Source organism: Camarhynchus parvulus, chromosome Z (assembly GCF_901933205.1).
Source record: "Camarhynchus parvulus chromosome Z, STF_HiC, whole genome shotgun sequence".
Taxonomy (NCBI): domain Eukaryota; kingdom Metazoa; phylum Chordata; class Aves; order Passeriformes; family Thraupidae; genus Camarhynchus; species Camarhynchus parvulus.
In genome coordinates, this window is record NC_044601.1 from 38,223,270 (window position 1) to 38,246,156 (window position 22,887).

Consider the following 22,887-nt stretch of genomic DNA (forward strand, 5'->3'; position numbering starts at 1 on the left):
TCCTTCCTTCCTTCCTTCCTTCCTTCCTTCCTTCCTTCCTTCCTTCCTTCCTTCCTTCCTTCCTTCCTTCCTTCCTTCCTTCCTTCCTTCCTTCCTTCCTTCCTTCCTTCCTTCCTTCCTTCCTTCCTTCCTTCCTTCCTTCCTTCCTTCCTTCCTTCCTTCCTTCCTTCCTTCCTTCCTTCCTTCCTTCCTTCCTTCCTTCCTTCCTTCCTTCCTTCCTTCCTTCCTTCCTCTGCCTGCCTGCCTGCCTGCCTGCCTTCCTGCCTTCTTCCATCTCTCCCTCTCTTCTTCCCTTTTAACTTCCCTTCTTCCCTCTCTGTCTCCCTTCTTCCCTGTCTCCCTTCCTCCTGTTGTGGAACTGAAAGTGTACTTTTTCTGCCTGTTCCACAAGTTTATACATTTACCGTCACCTATATGTTTCCTATTCCATCCCCAAAAAAGGAACTGTTCAGGAAAAATTAGTCAAGTCAGGTTCTGTGAAGTAGCTGCCAGCAGTGGCCAGTACCTCAGTTGATTTGGTCTAGTGCAATTAATAGGAAGTGGGGCTCCGGGGGTGCACTTGAGTTTTCCCTGAGTTTTGGCCTTTTCAACCCAGTTGAGGATCTAACATAGCTAAATATATGGGGTAGGAATGTAAAAGCAACAAGACAAAGAGCTGTGTGGGTATCATGAAAGCTCAGAAATATGATAATTCAAGGTCTGATCTGTTCCAGAGGTGGGAACCATTTTCAAGACCAGGGATTTAGTTCCAAAAATTTCTCCTTCAATATGTATGATATTTTGTAATCAAAATGCTTGATGTGGACCCATTTTTCACATGGTGGTCATTAAGGATGTCAGCTGCTGTCAGAAAATAGGACATATTTTTAGAAATGTATTTGTACTCAAATTCTGCAGGACGTTTTCACAGCAACATTGGTGGCAGAGTAAATTATAAGGAAGGGAAAGTGTGTGGTCAAGGAGTGGACACATGCTCCTCTAAGTTTTTTTGCCACATATGTGAACAGAACTGTTCTTCAGTCACCGGAATGTTTTTGTCACTTTTCTCTTTGGGTTAACAGAATCACTCTTTTTATTTGAAAGGAGAAGCAAAGGTGCCTGTACTAAGGGCAAGAAGGCAGCAGGGGTTCTCTGTGGGGAAAAGGTGAATGGCAGACACATGATGGCAGCTGGTATATTTCAGTTCTTTCTTAGTTTTGTCTTTTTTCTTATGTAGTGACATAAGGAAAAGACTTTGCTGCTATAGTAACTCAACAAAACAGTGACTGTAGTGCTACTTTGCTAGATAAGCATCAGCATATCCTGCTGTTGCCACATGATGAGTTCGGCTTTTTTCTCCCGTTCTGTAGGGACATAAAAGGAACTCTTTTCCATGCCCGTTTCTACTTCAGGAACAGAGCAACATCATATGATGGACTGAACCCTTCACCCACATGTTTGCCCAAGTACATGTCTGTTCCAGTCTCATGGTTTCTGTCTCTTCCTGCCAACACTGCAGCATTATTACTGCCTTTAAAATGGCTGTAACAGAGTGAAGTAGCAACTATTTTACATAAGTAGTATTATCTTGAGTCTGTAGTTAACCAGTCTTGTGTGGCTTGTTTTCTCTGTTCAAGTCATGATATTGAATGACAGCTTTGATTTTTTGGTCACCATGATATGGATCATGTATATCCCAGTACTGTTGCTGTTATGTTTGGCACTGACACTTAAATGAAAATGGTTCTGGACCACCAAAGGGTTAAAAAATGGACATGTTTTTGACAAGTCCTCTGACTTTTGCCAGTATTATTGTTCATTATGATGACACTGTGTTTTTTTAAAATAGCAGCTGTAGTTGTCATGAAACTATTTTCCCATTCCTCTCCTTTAAAGTGTGATGTTGTAAATTCATGTGACCTTTCCTGCAAAGAATAAATATTTCTTTTTTTATATAAGATCTCAAGACAAGGCTTGTTTTGTAACAAATAGTGGCCCATTACAAAGCAGGAAAAAAACTGAGCTGAGCAGAAAGAAGCTTCAGTTCAATTTCACCTCATATCTTTCTAATAACTTACTTGTCACTTTATTACCTTCCAGTAATGTGAATGCTGCTGACAAGACTGTCACACTAACAGCAGACAACACCCTCTCTTCCTTAGCCCCAGCTCTCCTGGCTACTTATTGCACTGGCCCTGAAGGGACACAAACTAATAGCGTGCTTTCAAGTTCAGCACTTGGCCATCAAATATAAAAGGATGTGTAATTGCCTGTTTATCCCCTGTGAAGGCGAAATTGAGTATAAGAACCAGGCTTTCCCTCCCCATTCCCTAACTAACACACACACACACACACACACACACAGAGACACATACCCACACACACAAACATGCACACACATCTGCAGTGAGTGAAGGGAAGTCCCATCTGGAGGACTTTGATTTGTCTTTGGGAAGCCCAAGGCTGCCACTGGCTTCTCTATCGAGCTATCAGGTAGACAGTAACGAGATGGCTTCTTAGCAAAAGGTCAGCTGAGAAATACTGTCTGTAATGGCACTTTTGTCTGCTTATGTAGCAACTAATTGCTTTGTATTGGCATAAGCCATACTGTGCCTGCTAGAAATAGTTGTTTGAATTTGCTACATGTCTTGCTGCATAGGTTCAGTGTCAAACAAGATGCACAGTCTATTTTTTTAACAGGTTTAGCCCATCCCTGGGTAAATTTAAGACCAATCTCATCCTCTCAGATTCCTATCATGAATGCCAACACGTAACATCCCATTCTATTGTCATAGGAGAGTCTCCTGCTGAGGTCACCATGAAATTCAGTAAAGTTTATCTTCAATAAACGTATCTGAGACACAATCTGCTGATCTTATGAAAAGAGGAATTTTTTTCTCATTTATACCTTCATTTGCAAGAACACTGCTAAAAGTACAGGCTCCAGAAGTGCTTCTCAGAAAGATCATCAGAAGAGAGAGAGTTATATAGTGAAGTAACTTGAGAGCACATTCTGTGTTTTAAGAAATTTTAAGTACATGAAGGCCAGTGTACCTGGCTGCAGTCACTCCCCTTCCATTTTGTTATGTGCTTTCTGGCTGCTGAGTAGCAGTTAAAAATTCAGGTAGGCAGAGGAGCTGCTGAAGCATGCTTTCCTTGCAGGGTCTGCAGCATTCCCATGCCAAGATCATAACGCCGGTCCTGTGTGTACCTGTGAGCATTGGGCGCTGTTGGTTGAACAGTGCTGGCAACCATGCAGCACCAAAAAGTCAAACACAGGTTTCAGACAAAGCCCAAGACCAAGAGATCTAAACACAGCCATTTTGGGATCAATTCATGGCATTGGTTGGCTGCAGCACCTCTTTGCCGGTTCCAGATGCTAATGCTGTCAACAGCGCTGTGTGGTAATTTGATGTTTGCTGCAACAGAGGTGATGGTGCCCACCGGAAATATGCTAAGGTCTTTTACCAGTCAAAGGTCACTGATCTTTTCCCTCCTTTTCCTTCCGAGTTCATCAGAAGCTACAAGGGTGAAACCAGCAGACAAATTCCTGAGGCCTGTTTGTATCAGAAGTCTAAAGGCTGAGCCCAGACTCTGCTCCCCTGTCAACTCCATGTGTGCATGGCACTGACGGAGGTTGAAGCAGCCGGATGAGCTGACCTGCGATGATGAGCTTGGGCAGCCTTTCTTGCTGTACCGTTTCCAAGGCTCTTTGTGAAAACTGAGGACTTTCAGATTGAAGAAATAATTTGTGTCCTTTGTGTGTGTTTTTGAATATGTGTGTGAGTGTGAATGTGACAGACAGAGGAGAAACACATGTGGTGTCAGAACAAGGAGCCTTAAAATTAAGAATACAAGTGAGCAAAATTATACCATTTCCATCACACTTACATAGGTGTATATATATATTTCCTCATGCATTTAAGAGAACAGGAAGAGTAAGGTAGCAAATATCTAATGTGTAGAGAGATTTTTCTGGTGTTCTACAGATTTTGTACATTGCTTCCTTCAAACATTTGGAGACAAATATTTTAGGAAGATTAAGAAAAGCATCCAGGACAATTATATTTCTAGAGAAGAAAGAGAGAGCAAAACTAGCTAAGTGATGCATAAAGATTTTATAAGGCATCCATTGTCAAACAAAAGGTTGAAAATGATCAGAGGATAATGTACAGTTAGGATGGCAAACTCATCAATAGTTAATTACAACCTGTCCAATTCTGACACGAAATGCAAGAAGCTATGAACAGCAGCTCTGGGGCACCGGTGGCAGTTGTGCATGCATGTGTTCATGCCTGAGTGTGGGACCATTATGCAGTCATCACATCCAGATCAAGATATTTTCACATTCCCATCCCCCCACCACCTCCTGTACTGATGGGGCAGAATGCATCCTGCCCCAGTTACACCTGTGAAATGGTACGGTAGCCACATGAACTGTGATTATAAGGATGTTCTTCTTAGTTTACCCCATGACCAACAAAATAAATAGGGACACCTAAGCTGTACACAGGCAGATTTGTTCATTATTTTTCAATTATACTTTTACATTTTGGATTTTTTTTAAGTATTATTTTTAACAAATACTTGTATAACCTTCAGCCATTGTCTTTAATTTTCCCATATTCTTTACCACCCCTTTTCGTTTCATTCCAGGAGAGTGTCACATTAAAATTCTCTCAGAAAAGTAACACATCCTCCTAGTGTTCTTCATTTTGGAAGGTTTTATGCGTTCCATCTGTAAAAATGGTTACTGTTTGTAAAGTGGCAAGTTAATAAAATGGCCACTATTATGTGTGTGTGTTTCATTTAGTTATTTAAAAATACAAAATTCAGCATGCTGCTTTTTCTTGTGCAAACTTTGGTTCTATATCATATGGGGCTCCTTTCCCAGAACATGGCTTGTTTTTGATGGGCAGCATTGGTGTTCTCAGTTCATGCCTCCTGCCTGTCCTCCAGTTTATAAGAGTGATCTGCGTTCCAGAGCAATGTATGTGCACCAGGTGTGCAAGTAAGTTGATCTGAATCTGAATACAATCTAAATTTACCCTGACTGAAATTCCTGACTGAATACCCTGACTGAATACACACTTTTACTTACCACAGACAGCTCACTGCAACCTGTTTGGACCTATACAAATAACTCATTGTAGGGTTGGCTGAAGCGATTTGAAGTTTCATTGTTTGACTGAAGGCTCTTGCTCACTGTCACAGGTGACATTCTAACAGCTTTTAACATAGAAGGTCAAGCACAGTGATTTCCTCTATAGCTGTCTGCTGTGTTTCAGTTCTCCTGAACTGGAAAGATGGGAACGTGACTGGGGGATTCATGTGGAGATGTAAACTGAGATAAACTGGATTTGAACCTTCATGTATTTGGAAGTTCTTAGGGGTCCGGCAGTGTGTTCAGTCACAGAGGCATAAAGCCTGGAAACCCCTCTCTCAGTAGGCATGGGAGGGCTCTCACAGCCTGGCTGCAACCCCCTGTGCCAACCAGCGATGCACCAGCAGCAGCAAGGGGGCTGCTGGGTAGAGAATGGAGAGCTTGCTGATGGCTGGCAAAGCTGGGCTTGGTCCAGTGGACTTTGTCAAGACGTGCTCCTGGGGTACCCCAGCCACGCACAGCAAAGAGTGGAGTCAAGGCCTGATGGACATTTTTTACAAAGGTCTTTCTCTGTTTGGAGTAGAGGAAGCTTTTAATTTTCACTATTTGATCTCAATGTGAGGAAAACGTGAATGCTCTGCTGTGCTGCCTGCAGAACCAAAGCATGCACTATGGAATATAGCTGTACAAGGGGATACAAAAATTTGCATCATGTTGATCTAATAATCGTGACATTAGTAACTTCATAAATATTGTATGTAGCCTAAACAATTTTTTTCCATTAGTAATATGAGGGAATTAAAAGTCCTGTTTTAATTTGACATTTATTTTCTTGTATTTTCTGTACTGTAACAGTCCTACAATATGTCTTTTGCATAAAATGCATAAGGTTTTGGGGATATAAATGGAGTTTTACTCATACTTTGTCCAAATACCTCTTGTAATTTGTATCAAAATTCTTGTACAATTTTTATATTAAAGATTTATCACTCACTGATCTTTTTGTCTCTTTGGTTTTGGTTTTTTTTTTATTTTTTACTGATTCAAGCAATGTACATTTGCATGGAAAGACATATGGCCACAGAAGGATACTCACCTGCAAAGTTTGCACATGGCCTCTTGTAGTTTGAAAGCTGCACACTACGTTTGAGAGTTTTGCATACTTCCCAGAAATTGAATAGGTTAAAGCTTTTTGGAAAGGAGATGATTGTTTTACCCCCTAGCTTGTACACATTTCCTTAGAAATGTCATACTTAGTGTGGCATCCAGAAACCTACAGCCTCACTAATTTAGTCATCTGACCATCTGTAAAAAACCCTTAAATTGCTCACACTTAAATATGTCTGACAGATGAAGTGAAAGGCCTTGACAAACTCTAGTTTGGTGTCCTAGCTCAGTCTTGGTTTTTGCTTTTGAAAGCAGAGCTTCACTGCTCACTAATCTCAGTGTTTTGGTAAGAATTCTCTCATACTTTAAAATGGTGAGAACACTGGCCAAATGTATCACCCCACCAAACTTTATCTGTAAATATAGGGCAGTAACATAAAAATTTATCACCAAAGTATTCAACTTTGAATACTTGGGATTGGCCTTGTGCTCCATGCTGACTAGAAGAGGGTGCAGTGTCGGTGAGATGTTTCGAAAACCCATTTTCATGGGTGAATACTTCCTTTGGCTAAGAAATCTTGGTGTTCTTCTAAGGGACATCTGTGTCAGCTAGGAAAATGTGAGCAAGATTCTTCTGGGGTAAACGCTTTTGGTTTAGCTTCCACTCTTACGGTGCTAGTAATTTTCTACATACTGTACCTCTTATCAATAAAGGCAACAAAGTAGCCTCATAATAGGATAGTTTTGTCCATTGCTCTGCACTCATAGAGACAAAAAGGCCATGTTACAAGCATGTCAAAGGCAACGTGTTGCAATAAGATTCATATTCCTTCATTCTACAAGGGAAGACCGAAATAAAACTCAGCTTGTTAAGTGCCACAAAATGCTGAGCACTGGGGTGGTGATGCCTCAAAGCATATGGGTATATGCTGAAATTCAAGCTGTCCTGTTGGACACGATGGGAACAGATATCTGCTTGCAAATGAGCCCCTCTTCAAACAGCCTCTAAAGAGCCTACTCAGTGCTTGACTAAAGTCAATAACACTTTTTTGGTTGTCTCACATTTCCTGATCAGCAAAATGGAGGAAACTGGACTCACCAGCTGAATGTGGGGGTGGGGAAAGAAGGGGATGTGAAAGCCAAATAACCAGAATTTGCTAAGCACTGTGAATTGAGAAAAGTTATTGGTGAGTAATACACACTCATATATGTGAGTATACATTTCGGATTTTCCTAAGCTGTTTTCTATTCAGCCCCCCCAGCCCTCCACAAGAGGCATTTTTCTGCAAAATACCTAGCTCTAAAAACAGGACTTCACCTTCTGATCCAGCTACTTCATAGCTTAAATTTAGTTTATGTGTTGAGTCATGAGCTATGATGATACAAGATGTCTGCCACAGGTACACTAAATAAAGTCTTGAGAATGTTTATTTCATTTGCCTGTTTTTAATCAGCCTGACATAAACAGCTCAATAACAAGGTGAATGCCTATAATCTGTTACTGACTTGCGGTTGTCAGCTTCATGTCACTAAATTACATGCCACCTTCCCTTCCCTTCCCTTCCCTTCCCTTCCCTTCCCTTCCCTTCCCTTCCCTTCCCTTCCCTTCCCTTCCCTTCCCTTCCCTTCCCTTCCCTTCCCTTCCCTGAACTTACTTACCTTCCCAGAAATTCCCTTCCCTTCCCTTCCCAGAACTTCCCAGAACTTCCCTTCCTGAAACTTCCCTTAACTTCCCTTCCCAGAACTTTCCTTCCTGGAACTTCCTGGAACTTCATTTCTTTGCTCCTTGCTCCTTGCTCCTTCTCCTTCTCCTTCTCCTTCTCCTTTTACACATTCTTTCTCCCCTTATTTTTGTCTTTTTACCCCTTTTCTTTTCTTCCTTGCTTCTCCTTTCTTTCTCCATTTTTTTTCCAAAATACTGCAGGAACATGCAGCTCCTTATTTCAGCAGGCAGGAAAAAGAGGGAAGAAGGGAGAAAAAAAAGTTGAGCAACTTTGGGTGAAAGTCAACCTTTGTTGAGGCATGTGGTTATCCTCCAGTGTTATTAAATGTCATAGATGTGTTAATGTGGTTCTGCGTGGAAGCCAAGCATAATTATAATATTTTAATCTGTCATAACACATCTATAATTGTCATGAATTCCCCTAAACCAATTTTTTTCCTAGCATAGGGTTTTCATACTCAGAGAAGAGATATTACCAGGCGCCCAGAAAGACTGCTTTTGGCAAGCTCTTAAGTTGACTGCTTGGGTAAGAGCCCTTTGAAGTACACTGGGCCACTTGAAACTTGCTGTGTGCTTGTTCACTCCCTGCAAGCTGACAGTATGACAGTAGACTAAGTGCTACTAATTTAAAAAAGCCACTCCACGCTGATGTTGGTATACCAACAATGAGCAAGGGGTGCTAAGAAGAGAGGAGGATAAAAGGTACATTATTTTGCCTGAAGTGATACTGGGGAAAAAAAATTCCTTCTATTGATCTTATGTGAGGTACAGTTATTTTTAAGTCACCTGACTCATGCTTATCCAATCCTTACCCATATTCATCAGAGACAGTATGATGAACAGGTATTGATTAACTGGGGTAGCTGGAGATATTTCCCAACAGTGCTAGTTCACGTTGATAGGTCTCCAATGGGAATACATGGAAGTGCAGCCCTGAACATAACTTACTGTGTTCTAGGTCCTTCAATTGATTTTATTTGAAGAAAAAATATACAGTGGCTCTCCCGTGACCTTTAGCTGAAACCTCTCTGTAAAGAAAACAAAATGACAGTCACACAAAATAAGCACTGCTGCTTACAGTCCTGTCTGTCGTGGCACAGTCAAGGTAGCTAGGTATTGCATGTGTGCTGTGGTTTCCATGGCATCCCAGTACTATCCCAGGGCTATGGAATAGCCCTGCATTCAGGTGGCATCTTCCAGTAATTAGCAAAAATAATAAAAATCATATTATAGCCTTTATGTTGCTCTAGTGCTTCAGCTAGATTTCCATTCTGTCACCAATTTTCTGCTGATTCTCCCACAACAACCAACACAGAGTTCAGTAGAATATCCTGTGAATATAATGCCATTGAACTGGTAATGCACCCCAGCGCAGTACTAGTCCCAAATGCTGGCTTCCCAAGTTTAAGCAATCTGAGCGTTATGCCACATGGAACTCATTGAATGCCCCTTTTGACATTTCCTGAACTGCTCTGGATTGTCTTCCAAGGCAAGTTCTTGAGAACAGGGTGCTACTGATGTAGGGTCTAGATCCCCATTTTCAGCTCCATTCCTAAACACTGTAGCAGTAGCTAGAGAAAATATCACCTACCAGTATGTGTCAAAAGGAATGCTAGTAATAAGAAAGAAAGCCTAAAAGGAATTTACAAAGAAGACCAAAACTGGCAAGCCCAAAATGCACATTTTAGAAACCTTAGGAACTTGTGAGAAGTCAAACTGACTCGAACTTTGCAAAATTAAAGCAAATAGCAAAATCCTCTTTCACTGGATAAATGAAGTGAGACCAAGCAACAGCACGAATATTCTTTCTGATGAAGTGCAAAGGCTTTCTTGATAAAATGTGATTCCAGAATTTATCAGAGAAGTCATTTTCATGAGAGTCTGGACAGCACCAGGACAGCTTCCCCAGACTCAGTTAGAGCACTGCATATAGTTCAGTTGCCCATGGACAAAAAAGAAAAATTCAAGGAAGGTCTGTGTGTGCTTCAAGAGAACAAAATAGACACTTTTACAATGGTAACTTAAGAGAACTTGCTTTCCATATCCAAATAAATGAGAGCTGAAAGAGAGGAATGATTGTGCTGTAGAAACATATAACAATGGATAAGGGTGTAAACGCTAAAGACCTATGTATGCTAACCAGAACAAATAGTTACATATAGTGTTGTTCTGGAAAGTGGAAACAAGTGTAAGTGCTGGAGCACAGACATTCTGGACCAGCACTCCAATATCAGCAGAAGAGTCAAAATAAGAACTAGCTAGATGATAGAGAATCAGTTTATCAGGAGATTTAAAATATGGTTATCTGCAAAAGCAGGGCTTGGACTTCCTTTCGGTCTTACTTTATCTATACCCAGTGGTGTTTAACTAAATAACCAGCCTGTTACAAGGATAAGTTCAAGGCCCTTTGGTATTCCCATCTGTACCACAGGGCACACTAAATGCATTCATCTTGCCAACTCATGTCTAAAAGAAATATCTACACTTCTACCATATCTGACAGTAATTTCTGCTCCTTATCAGCACTTTCTTGGGTCAGTAAAAGTATCCTTGCTATATGAGATCTTTTTCTCCTTCTTTCCAGGTTGGTATTTTATGCAGCTCTCTCTCCTTCCTATCTTTACCCTTTTTTAATAATACATTTTAAGATCACTGAAAGTTTTCTTGGTTAGAATATTTGATTTTATTTGTCCCATATGTTTTAATCCTCTGTAACAGAATTGCAGAATTTTGCTGCACCATAATTTTGTGAAATTTTAGAATTAAAATGTCTAAGGCAAAGGACTTCTGCATAGACTGTACTCCTCTAGAAGTCCTGTCCTCAGTGTTTCACAAGAGCTTCTTGCAGTGGAATATAATTTAGATAGATACTCTCTCATTGGAGATGAATAAAATTAACAACATGCCTTTTCCAGTGATATGGAAAAGATGCTGAGAGGCATCAAATCAAACATTCGATATTGCAGGTTGTCTGATCTATCTTCCTTGACTTGAGAAAAGACAAAGTTTGCCTTGAAATTTGTATTTAAAAAAAAAAATATTTTCTAGCTGCTCTGTTATTTTGCATGATATAAAACATTACAGTTGCTGTATAAAATTTTCCGTCCTATTCCCATGGCCTCTGGCATCCATTTACATAACTTTACACTCACTGAGCTCCATTTTGGCCTGAGTGTGTTCAACACAGCCTGGCGAAGAAAGGCCCTAATCAGTTTGACATGCCTGGAGCTGGTAGGAAACTGCACTCAGTATCCTAGCCCTGGTCTTGCAATTCAGATCAAAATAACAATGATCAAACTCTTAATGTGCTACAGCAGTCAATTTCCACTGATTCCAGTGATAAATGCTACATGAATGAAATGCAAACTGCAACTGAAGAATTTCATTATGGTGTATATGCATTGCATATTGGTTTACAAGAATTCAGGCCAGGAAGTTTACAGTGTTCCAAGTTTCTCTACAAATCCACTTTATTCTGAAAACTTGATGTTTCCTTAAGCAGGCCACAGCCCATAAAAAGCTTCACAATAATTTTTTCTTTTTTTTTTTCTTCTTGTGATGTCTAAGACGCCAAAGCAGGTATTTCTAAAAGACGGTAAATTGCAAAAATGCAGGTGAACGTTTTGTTACACTATTGCAAGCTCCAAGAGCTAAGTCATACAGAAAAGTCAGACAAAGCTGTTAAGTCTCAAAGAGGATGTCAGGGATGCCAATTTTATGAACATATTTGAAATGAATAAGCTATAGCAAGAATTTGAATGATTAAAAACGCCAGGTCACAAGAAAACAGTGTCAACAAGCACAAGAGAGACTCATGGACTCTGTAAAAGAATTAATTCACTGAGATCAAAGGGTCAACTATAGCTAATAAAACAAAAATAATGCATGACTAAAGAGCTTGCAAAATACAATCATATATCATGTTAAGACAAGTTCTCAGGAGGAATTTTTGTACACACTGAACTCCTGTATTCTAGAATGGCTCTTTCTGTAAAACATAAAATGAGAAAACTTCTCATCTTAATTCAAAGTAACACATCAGTGCTGACTTGTGAAATAGCTTTAGTCTAGCGCTAAGTGATCACAATCCAAATATAATCAGCTTCAGATCTTCTAGAAGAAAGTTATTGGAGGAGAAAAAAAGATCATTCACAGTTAAGTTTTAAATCAGGAGATCGTTGAGAAACATAATCCAACAAAAGCATAACATGAACATTTCTAGATATTGCATAGAGATTATTTTAAGCTACCATAACTTTCAAAAGTAGGAGAAACTGAGAACAGGAAGGCCTGAAAAAGAAGACTGCTATTTTATTTCTAACCTAGTCAGATGAGTTACACCGACTGCATGCATCTGGATCTGCCTGGGTGGGTGCATTTCTTCTCCCCAGTAATATGAATGGATACACTTATTTCAACCAAATTTAGTAAAAAGCTAGAAACTCCAAGATAGTAGGTGTAGTAGTAAAGGACAGGACAAGAAAGAGAGTTTTTTACCCTGGGAATCACCACAGGAAGGGGAACAACTTTCCTTTATACTACTCTCCAATCCAGGAATAACATCTTGGAGAAAATAGACTTGAAGTTAATTCTCACAGAGCTATTTGCCTGATCGAAAATATCTTGAATGACATAGGCAATAAAATATTTTTTCTGGGTTGTTTTGTTTTGTTTGGGGTTTTTTTGGGGGGGTTTTTTTTGTTTGTTTGGGGTTTTTTGTTGGTTGATTGGTTGGCTGTTTTGTTTTGTTTTGTTTTTTGTTTCTGTGTTAAGGCTCAGCCCTTCTCTTCTGAGGAGTGGTGTGGTGAGGCTACTTGCTTAGTTGTAGTTAGGGCTTGGGCAGCCATCCACAGATCCAGAAAGCCTGGGAAGCTCTGGGCACCATCATTTCAGCACAGTGAACATCTGGGACCAGCCACATCAGAGTCATTCAGTTGGTTCCCACCTTTCTCAGGAAGGAATTGATAGCTCCTTAGGCTATCGTGGCTGGCTATTGAAATGTTTTGATCCCTGCTTATCATCCAAAAGCAGAGGACAGCACTCACACTCAAGACCTACTGCCATGAGCTGGGGCAAGCAGGGGGCAGAGGAACGAGGGACACCTGCCTTTTCCACCACCACCTCCCTCCAAATCTCACAGATTTCTGGGTGGGTCTGAGCCACCAAATCCAGCTCAGCTGGGCTCTGGTGGAGTAGCATATTGCCATCCACCAAGCCTGACCCTTTCAAGGTTTCCCAACTGCTAGCTCACCCAGCTCAGCATGCTGTGGCTGACGGGCTTCCATCAGGGAAGACTGGCAGTTTCTCAGCATTGGCTGACAGCAATTGCTGCTAATGCTCCCCCAGAGGTTTTGTTGTTATTGGGTTGGGTTTCTTTTCTACTCATTATTGAGTCCATTATTGACACTGCTAGCTGTTACTGAATCTATATAGCCACAGTTCTGCATGGAGAGTAGATCCCATGAAGAAGTTTTAACCAACAAAATGCAGGTCCACCTTCCCTTGTCACCACTAAATGGCATTACAGCACCAGGCAGCTTGTTTACTGTTGCATCTCTGTGCAAGCCACATAGTCTCCGCAATGATTTCAAGAATCAAGGCCTGTATGTGCTAAGTCATTAAAGCCAAATATATTTTAATCTATAATCGTGCAAGATTTATTTAATTTAGGAGTTTTTAATTTATAGTTCTATTGGAATTGTAATGTATTTTCAGCTTCCCATATGAAGATTTGTCAATTTTTACTGCATCTTTTAACTGTGTTCTTCCAGTCCAAGTGCCAGCAATTTTCCAAAGCAGGTGCTGGAGGAAAAAATTGTTTTCAGCTTTTACCTGAATTACTTGATAAGATAGCTCATTCTTTTACTGATGGGTGTATGGTCCATACATGGCATTACTGAGGCTGGCCCATTGAACCCTGAATGCAGCAACTGTTGTATCAACTGTACTGTTCTTCAAAAAGAAGGTTTTATGTTGTTTTTTCCAATCCAGATTTGCTGCAGCAGCTTAGCCCTCTCTCAGTCCTGCTCATGGCCGTTATCTCTCTCTTAGCTGCTCTTTGCTGTAGCTCTGTCCCTGCTCCCCTTCTCCCAAGCTCATCCTCAACAGGAACCTGGGCAGCAATGCAGCAGACTGACATTTCAGCTTTCCTTGCAGTATACCCACCTCTGGTGTCCTTGACCACCTGTGTCTCATCAACCTTCCTGTGTGCAGCCCTTTGTGTTATCCTCTCTGGCTCTAAGGGATTAGCTTCCCAAAAAGCATGGTACTACCCTGCCTTTTCTTTTTGAAGTAGGCAGGGTTCAGGGAGGTCTGGATCCTGGCCCTGATCCCATCCCTACAGGCAGAAGGATGGCATAGGCCCAGGTTATACCTCCTGGGAGGTTTGTCAGTGTGCTTAGTGCCAGCAGGACTCAACTTGCCTCAAACTTGACCAGTGAGGCTCAAGTTTGGTCTGCCGTGATGTGGGAACCTCATTATAAGGCTATCAGAACTAAAAATGCCAGCACAAACAAAACAAGACAAAACATAAAATTAAAGTCTGACGGTGACCACCATGGGAGCAATGTGATATTAAATGTTATAATGCAGCCTCTGTGTGAAGGAATGACTCTGAGGGACTTACTGGCTCAGCAGCTTCACTGTGTGTATCCAGGAGTTCAGAAAGTAATGGAGTGAACATCCTTTTCTCATAACTTTTAATAAGACAGCTCATCAGCTGCGTTCACTGCATCCAGAGCAGGAAACTTGACAAGGTGCTTTGTACCAGGAAAGCACATCCAGTAAGCTCAGTGTCAGGTCCCAGTAAAGGCAGCTGTGAAGTATTATACAGATTTACCTTCTGTGTAGTTAAGAGGGCAAGCTGGGAATTCCAGGGGACAGAAAAAGCCACCCCAACTGAATAGCTGTCAAAGTGATAATCCTTTTAAGAGAGTATGTTTGCTGTGTGCTGCTTATTTATACAGAGCCTGTGTGCCTGGTGAAACTTTTCAGTCCTCATGAATTCAAAGAGGTAAAGTTTCCATTAACACAAATGAGGATATTATATACCAAGATCCTGGAGCTCTGAGAGTAGAATATTCCCTTGAATCACTATAAATGTTGGAATCTTAAAAAAATTGACTGTTCTTTTTTTTTTTTTTACTTTTATAAACCATTTAAATTAATGTCACAGTATTAATATTCCATATCAGAATTTCCATAAAAAAAAAAAAAAACCTAACTAAGTTTATGCTCAGAATCAAAATTATGCTAAAAGCCCCTTCGTTTTCTTCATGCTTTCATGCTGCAACAAAAAAAGACAATCACAAGACACACAGATCCTGTGCTAATTTTTCGTGCTTTTTTTTTTTTTTTTTTTTTTTTTTTGGTTGGCTCTTATTTTTGTCAATCAACATTACTGGGAACTTAGAGGTGAATTCTCCAACTGAGAAGCTACTTCAGCATGGATGTGCACTTGACACTGACTTCTGGGGATGACGAACTCGTTTGTGCCCATTGCTGTAGATCTCCCTTTTGACTGAAACCCATAGTTACTATTCTAATATTAAAAATCCAGAACAATGTGCCCCCTGTGATGAAATCAGTAGAGAGTATGTATGTCTTCGTATGTGACTCAGAGGGAGGAAATGAGACAAAAATTGGCAGGGTGGCTGCTCACTGCTAGTGAGAGTATTACATGACTGGTAATCATGAGAGTGAAGGTGTACCACTGCCCAGAAGGTAACCAGATTTGTCACATCAAACTGATGTGTTTAAATACCACAGACTGGCCAGCATCAAGGCTCTCCTGGCAGTGGCAGAAAAGCCTTAAGCAAATTTTCTGTTCCTGTCCTCATGTCCAGTCTGTAAAGGCCTCTATGCCACTGGTCCTTCAACTTATTCTGATTGTGTATTTAATTTAAACAGGCACTTAACTGGTTTCAAGATTTTTAAAACTTTTTTTAATGAGAATCTCCTAGCTATTTCATTCTAACAAAGTGGGATGGGAGTAGTTAACATGTCCATTTGCCCATTCACAAACAAGCTATTTGCCTCCAAAATGCAATTACTTTCTTTTACCTGTTAGGAAATAACACTGCTGAAGTATCTCTGATGTAGGCGGGAGGTTGCCTCCAAAAAAATGGCTGAGGCATCGGCCTATTAACCTGACCATGCTGCACTAATGATTTCACTAATGCTTTACCTTCACATGATTGAACAGGATTTCCCTCAGATGACTGGACAAATGAGAACAGATGATCAGCTGAGTTCATAAAAGTGAAATATCTTATAGCTGCACCCCTGTTGGTCTCGTGTTATGGGTGAATCTGCATGCAGAGGGGTGAGCAGGAAGAGAAAGGGAGTTGATTGTAAAACAGCTCCATAATTACCACATAGATGAAGCTATGCATCAGTGAGAAACTTGTTTTAAAATATGTACATTGCCATAGGCATGACTGCCAAAGTCTGTTTTCACTTATGCTGATAGAAACCTGGAAAAATCCTATTTTCAGTTAAGTGTCTTCAATTTGTACAAGTAAAAGTGAGAGGTGCCTCTGCCCCTTCAGAGAAAAAAAAAAAAACCAAGGTGAGAAAACCAAATGCAACACAGCCAGACAAAGGGCATGAATCCTTTTGTCCAAGTCCTTAAAATAATCATATTTCCTAGTGAGATAGCTTCCCTTACACACTGCAAAATGCCCTATAAAGACTCTTTTCAGCTTCTAAGGAAAATGTGGGTGGTGTTTTCAGAGTCCAGTCTTTATTATTCTTTTAATAGTCATCTAAATTATTATTTTGCTATTACCAGTAGTAAGTAATGGCAGTACTAACAAAACAAGAAACAATAAATCTTTGTCAAGTGTTCTTGGTGTGGGGTGAATAACCAGTGCTGATGCTGATTCCTTAAGAAAACTCATTTCTTGTAACATAAGCTCTGCTGAAGATGGTCATGTCAACGGATTAGACTTTTTACTTGGCCATATTGATTCTGTTCTACACCAATGCAGCCCATAATGCTGGCTAATGTTATTGACGAGCCATCAGTCCTGCAGAGACGTGTGGGGCATGCAGCTTTCTCCGAACCACAAAAACCTATCTGTGAACAATGATGGAGAGGTAGAGGAAGATGCAAGCAAAGCACTCAGGCTGGCTTCATTCAGCCTGTAATACATTAATGAAAGACATACACTCTGTTGGAAGAGACAGATGTGGCTCTCCAGAAGCCATTTATTTATAAAATAATTATGAATGCATGGTCAAGTCATGGATTTTCATTACAGTGTGCACGTCTAACACTCCTTCTTTGTTCACATTGTGCTCTAAATGAAATATAAAAGGAGAGTGATAGCAGCAGAGGCCTAAGAGAGATTACTCTGTCTTTCCCTTTACTACCTTTTTTTAAATATTGAGGACAGGTGGTACCTGGCTTTGTCAAAGTAATGCAAAGCTGTTTCTGGAAGGCACACTTCCATTGCAATCAGAGAGGCGGTCTCTGCAGAAGTGCAGTAGAAGGCAGCATCCCAGCTCCCTAATGCTGGAACTTGTTTGAACAATGCAAGATCATTGATACCAGCTGCTGCATGGAGCGGAGTGAGTTTGATCTTGAGGACTGCTGAGCACAAGGCCTAACCACTTAAATCTCCATTTCATTTCCTTTTTGTTTCCTTTTCTATTCTTCCTTTCATGCTCTGTCTTTTTGAAAGCCCAGGGTAGGGGCTTTGAAAGTTAGTTTGCCTTTTTCTGTCTCAAAATGAGAAAAGCGGAATAGAGTTATGACCTAGTCATTCAATGAGTTCTGTTTCTTGAAGAGGAGGAAGACTGTGAAACTGGTAAAGAAGGCAATTATTGTACCACACCATTCAATTTCTGGCATAATAGTTCCATTGTAAGCTATACTATAGTAATAGGGAGATAGGTAAACATTAAGAACTTAGAGCTAAGAGTTTGCTCTGTGTGCCTTTCTAGGGAGAAGCCACAGGATCAGGCCATAGAAAGCATACAAGAGGCTCCTCTGCTCAAAATTTTGGTGTAAATTCAAGTCATCTTTACAGTCTTACATTTGCTTTTCAATGTATCTATACTGTACAGGTTGTTTAAAAAGACCCATTTCCTTCTTTAGGCTGTTTGGATTTTAAAGTACAAATATTACTGAGTTTACATCATGTATGGAAAACCATGCCACTTAGTATGCTCCTATAAGTTTGTGAAACAACATGTCAATTACACTGATAGCCCTTCCAGTGTAGCACTGATAGCACCACTGATTCCAGGACAGGGAGCTGGATATTTGCAAGACAGGAAAAATGCTATGTAAGAGTATAGATACCAATATTATTGGTGGCAATCTACTGAGCAAATGACAGAACAGTTCAGGCAAGGTGTGATGACCTCCTGCACATGTCACATGTGTCAAAGGTAATGCCTGCAACAGAAAATTAATAATAGGAACAGACAAAGCTGGCAATTATTCAACATGATAGTCCACTCTTAATGAAAGTTTTGCTTACAATTTAAATGAGAGACAGGGCTGGGAAGGTGGGTCAGTAACGCTAAGACACCTGAAGAATTTTTTTTTAATTTTTTTTGCAAAGTTCAAAACATGGATGAATTTTGCAGAGCGCAGCTGCAGTGATCTATATATATTATTACAAACAAGATAATAGTGTTCATAAGCAGAGATGAAAGTGAATAGGAGCTGGCAAAATAAATGTTAGCTGAAAGTGAATCCCACTAACCTCCTGTGGAACATTTGTGATATTAACCCCCTGCACGCCCACAGCAGAACATTCACAGGGGGAGGCTGAGCACAAAGCTTGGTGATGTTTAATTTTAATTTAACACAGCTTATCCAAGAGAGACCATACTGCTCTGTGGCATGGCTATAAGGCTGTTGAAGAGAATGTGAGTGCATGTGTGTGGGTACACGCATGCACAGTTGCAGTCAAAACTGGCTGTCAAAGCAAAATGATCTGGTTTTAGGCTTATGATAAAACAAATGGCTACACTTTGGGTCACATTATGTCAGCGTAAATTCAGAGAAAACTTGTTTCATAGCACTGGGTATGTTCTGTACTCAGAGATCAGAGTTTGTGTATTTCTCAGGATTTTACACGGCCTTTTCTTTTCATCTATTACCAACATCTTCCTTTTGAACATTATAGTTCCCAGAACATTAAAAATTGGTTTTAAGCAAATTTTAAAATAATAATAGTAAAAGCCCATGATGACAAAAGGAAAAAAAAAAAGCCAAAGAAAATCTTAAAACCAAACCAAACACCAAAGTCCAAAAAGGAATTTTAAAAAGGTCCCAACCTTCAATCGAATGTTACTATATTCAACATTTTATATTGTTTCCATTTGACTGGTTGAGAGTTGTAGCTCCATGTACATTAGCAGATGGAATGGGCCTCAGTGTGCTGTCCTCTTCTAGGACACAAACAGTAGCCTGAATCAACACATTCAATCATGATCTTCAGTTCACAGCTAACATGAGTGAAATCTTGACCCTACTGAAGGAACTGCACTGGCACCAGAAATTCACTATATAACTGTCAAATATTCTGACTGAAGCATATTCCCTATTAATTTAACCAATCCTAGGCATCACTGAAGCCTAATTTCTTGTGAATCTCTAAGGTAATTAAATTACTCTCTTTTGACTCTCACGAGTATTTCCTCTGGAAGCTCAGGAGACTAAAATGTAGCCTATTCTTATGCAAACGGAAGTAGATCCCGCACACAGATTTTTTAATTTCTTCAGCTGCTCTTTACAGTTCCCCTTTGTGACAAACTGGTGATTTCTGACACGACAGAGCTTAGAAATAAAGTGTAAGTAGACACCATTTGCTGAAAATTGTCTTACATGCAAGGTTTGAATAAGTTTTCTTTCTTCAAGCATATATTTCTCCTTTCAGAAAGAAGGAAAAATTGCAGCCTATTTCATAACTGACTATCAGCACCATATACATAGTGTAAGGTCTACAATTCCTTCAGCTGCAGATGCGAGAATCCAACTTACTAATTTGATCCTTGCAGGTGGAGTTGTAAACATGGATTCCCATCTAAGTACACTGAAGTCTGTGGTATTTCTCACATCCTTCACTATCATACCTGTACTTCAAAAGAAGAGGACATTTCTATCTCTGTATGTGCTACAATGAGAACTGAAACTCTACATGTATACTAAATAGTCTATTCCTGAGAGCTGCTTAAACTTTATTTGCTTTCAGCTATAGGCCTGGTGCACCACAAACTTAGATCCATTGTCACTCTGGTAGCCGAATTCTATATAAATCTAGTCTCTGTACATAAAATTAATAACCTGTCAAGCATTTTTCTTTTAATTCTTGCTCTAACTTCTCTTATAGGTTCCCCTGGGACTGAAGAGACTTCCAACCTTGTTCTGTGATTTGGGGAAACTGATAATGACCAGCATTAGCCCAAGGAAAATTTTTGATGGTGGAAGAAAAGAAGTCATCCTAAGAGTAGTATTTTCTCTGGACTGGTGACTCAGAGACTTCTCATTATTTGTGTAAAACTCATGCAATGCAAATACATCGATAAACATAGTTTTCTTTCATTAGTTGCCCACTTCTGTCTGAGCTCCTCTTAGGCCTTTATGTACCCAGTGTATAATCCTCAGCACAGTATATTGCAGCTCAGGAATGCCCCAGAAGTCTTATGCCAGCATGTTGTATAGTATTACCTGGGTTACTATTCAGGCACCTTTCACCTTCTGCTCTGTAGCAGTGAGTCTGAAACAGTGGAATCCTGTGCTGATGCTACTCAGAACATCTTTAGCTAACTTTTTGTTGGAGGCTGGGGGGGAATAGCACAAAAGAAGTCACAGGCTGAAAACAATAATCAAATATTCTCATTATATTGTAAGGTGTAGAGAGTTCGATTCCTAGCATGTGGCAATATAGGAAGAACTCCTGGGCACTCCCTACAGAACCTAAATCAAGGGTATTTTAATTTGTAGTCCCTGCTTCCTTTCCCACAATGAGACACAGGACAATAAGAGGGAACATATTTCTCTTGCAAGTTAACTCAACATGCAATATGCAGAAGATTAGTCAAGCTTACTCAGTGCTAGCAATCCACAGTTTATTGATCTCACCCTATCACCGCTTACATTTTTTATTCTTTAATTTTCTTTCCTTATTTGCTCATTAGTTCAAGAGATGGAGGGAAGGGGGAGGGAGTGTTAGAAGATCTAATCATTTTTAAGTTGCATTGGAAGAAGAAAAATCAAACAGAGGAATTGTCAAATAGCAATCCCTGAGTAAGCACTAGCTGTCCAAACTTGTTCTAGGTTATTTGTCCCAGCCCACACAGTACAGCAGCATCTGGCCAGCCTTGCAGCACTCTACAGAGGTTGTATTTCTAACCTATGTGGCTCTTGCTGTGAATGGATCATTCCTGCTCCTTAGACAGGCACAGCCAAGTTACTAAAGAGGTACTTGAGAAACAATCCCAACTGAGAGACTGAGAAATGGATCCTTTTTTGCTGTTTGCAAGACAAATGTCATTACATCTTTTTTCAATTTACAGTATCTGTTAGCCGTACACAGCAACAGCTTCTGAGGAATTACAGATGTGTACTTGTTCAGATTAGTGGTTAACAGTAAAAAGCAGTTACTTTCCCCTTATGCTATTAAAAGCAGCTAACAAGGGTGGTAACAGTGAGAATTAAGACTTGTCAGAGGGAGAGGGAAATCAACAATATCTATTTCACAGATCTGTTTCATTCCTCTTTTTTACCATCTCTCAAAACTCCTCACGTTCTCATTATTGTTTACTCTATTTTTTTCAGAGTTTGCAAAGCTTGGCAGAGGATAGTGCTGAGAAATTTACACAGAATAAACATCTGATTTTCAACATCATAAGTAAATGAACACAAATTTAACTTCATGCCATTCAATATTAACTATTTTCTAATGCTGAAATAATGGCCTCCAGCCATCTCTGAAGTGTGCAGAGAATAGTTAGTCAGCAGCTAAGCACAGCTTTCTTTAACCACTATGCTATCAAAGGGAAAGTGGGCAAAGATTGGGAATTTTAATGAACAAATGGCATTCCTAAAGTTTGCAGTTCAAAGCTAAGTAAATAATGAATAGCTTGAATGCAAATTACCCCTAATTAACTTTGCTAAGTCTGTTTTTAATAAGGATAGATATGAAAGAATCACTAAGACTATAATATATTACATGCACCGCAAACATTGAAGCAATGATTTTTTTTTGGAGGGTGGTAAGTGGATGGGATAAGAGTTTTTCAGCATCTTGGATAGCAGTGTATAGGTTGTTGGAGAAACAAACACTAGTGCCTACTGTATTCAGGAAACAAATGTGTCCATGATAGTAGCACATGCAACATCTAACTTAGATGCCACCCAAAAAAAAAGGGGGAGGGTGGGGGGGATGGGGAGGGAGTGAGAGAGAGGAAAGAGGGTGCTGAACTCAGGAAGAGGAGCTGCACCTCACTTGGAAAACACAGCAGAGCCCACACAGGAGGCATAATTAGGAGAAAGCTCAGTAGATCGCAGCACAATATATAGGCCTGCCTTTTGTACCTCCATCAACTAAGTGAATGTTGGGTGCGCAAGGAATGCGAGATAAGGCCCTGAAGGCACGACTCATTACAAACAAAATAATTTAAGGAAGAACACCCACAGAGCGGGAGTAGTCCAGCACCTGGCATGCCTCACAGAAAGGTGGGTTTTCAGAAGTTTTCTGAAGCAGGGGAAGGGTGTATATCCAAACACATTAAAAGGACAGGATGAAAGAGAATAGCTTGAATCTAAGTAGATTATATCTATGCTAGAAATAAAATTAATGTTGTATCTCTACAGACTTTATTTACTGAGAAATGGGCAGTAAGCCCCTGTGTTTTTAGGGACTGGTGCACACATTAGGCTCCAGATATTCTTGCTGATTTTAATGAAAGCATAAATACACTGGCATAGGAAAATAGTCCAGACAAGAAGTAC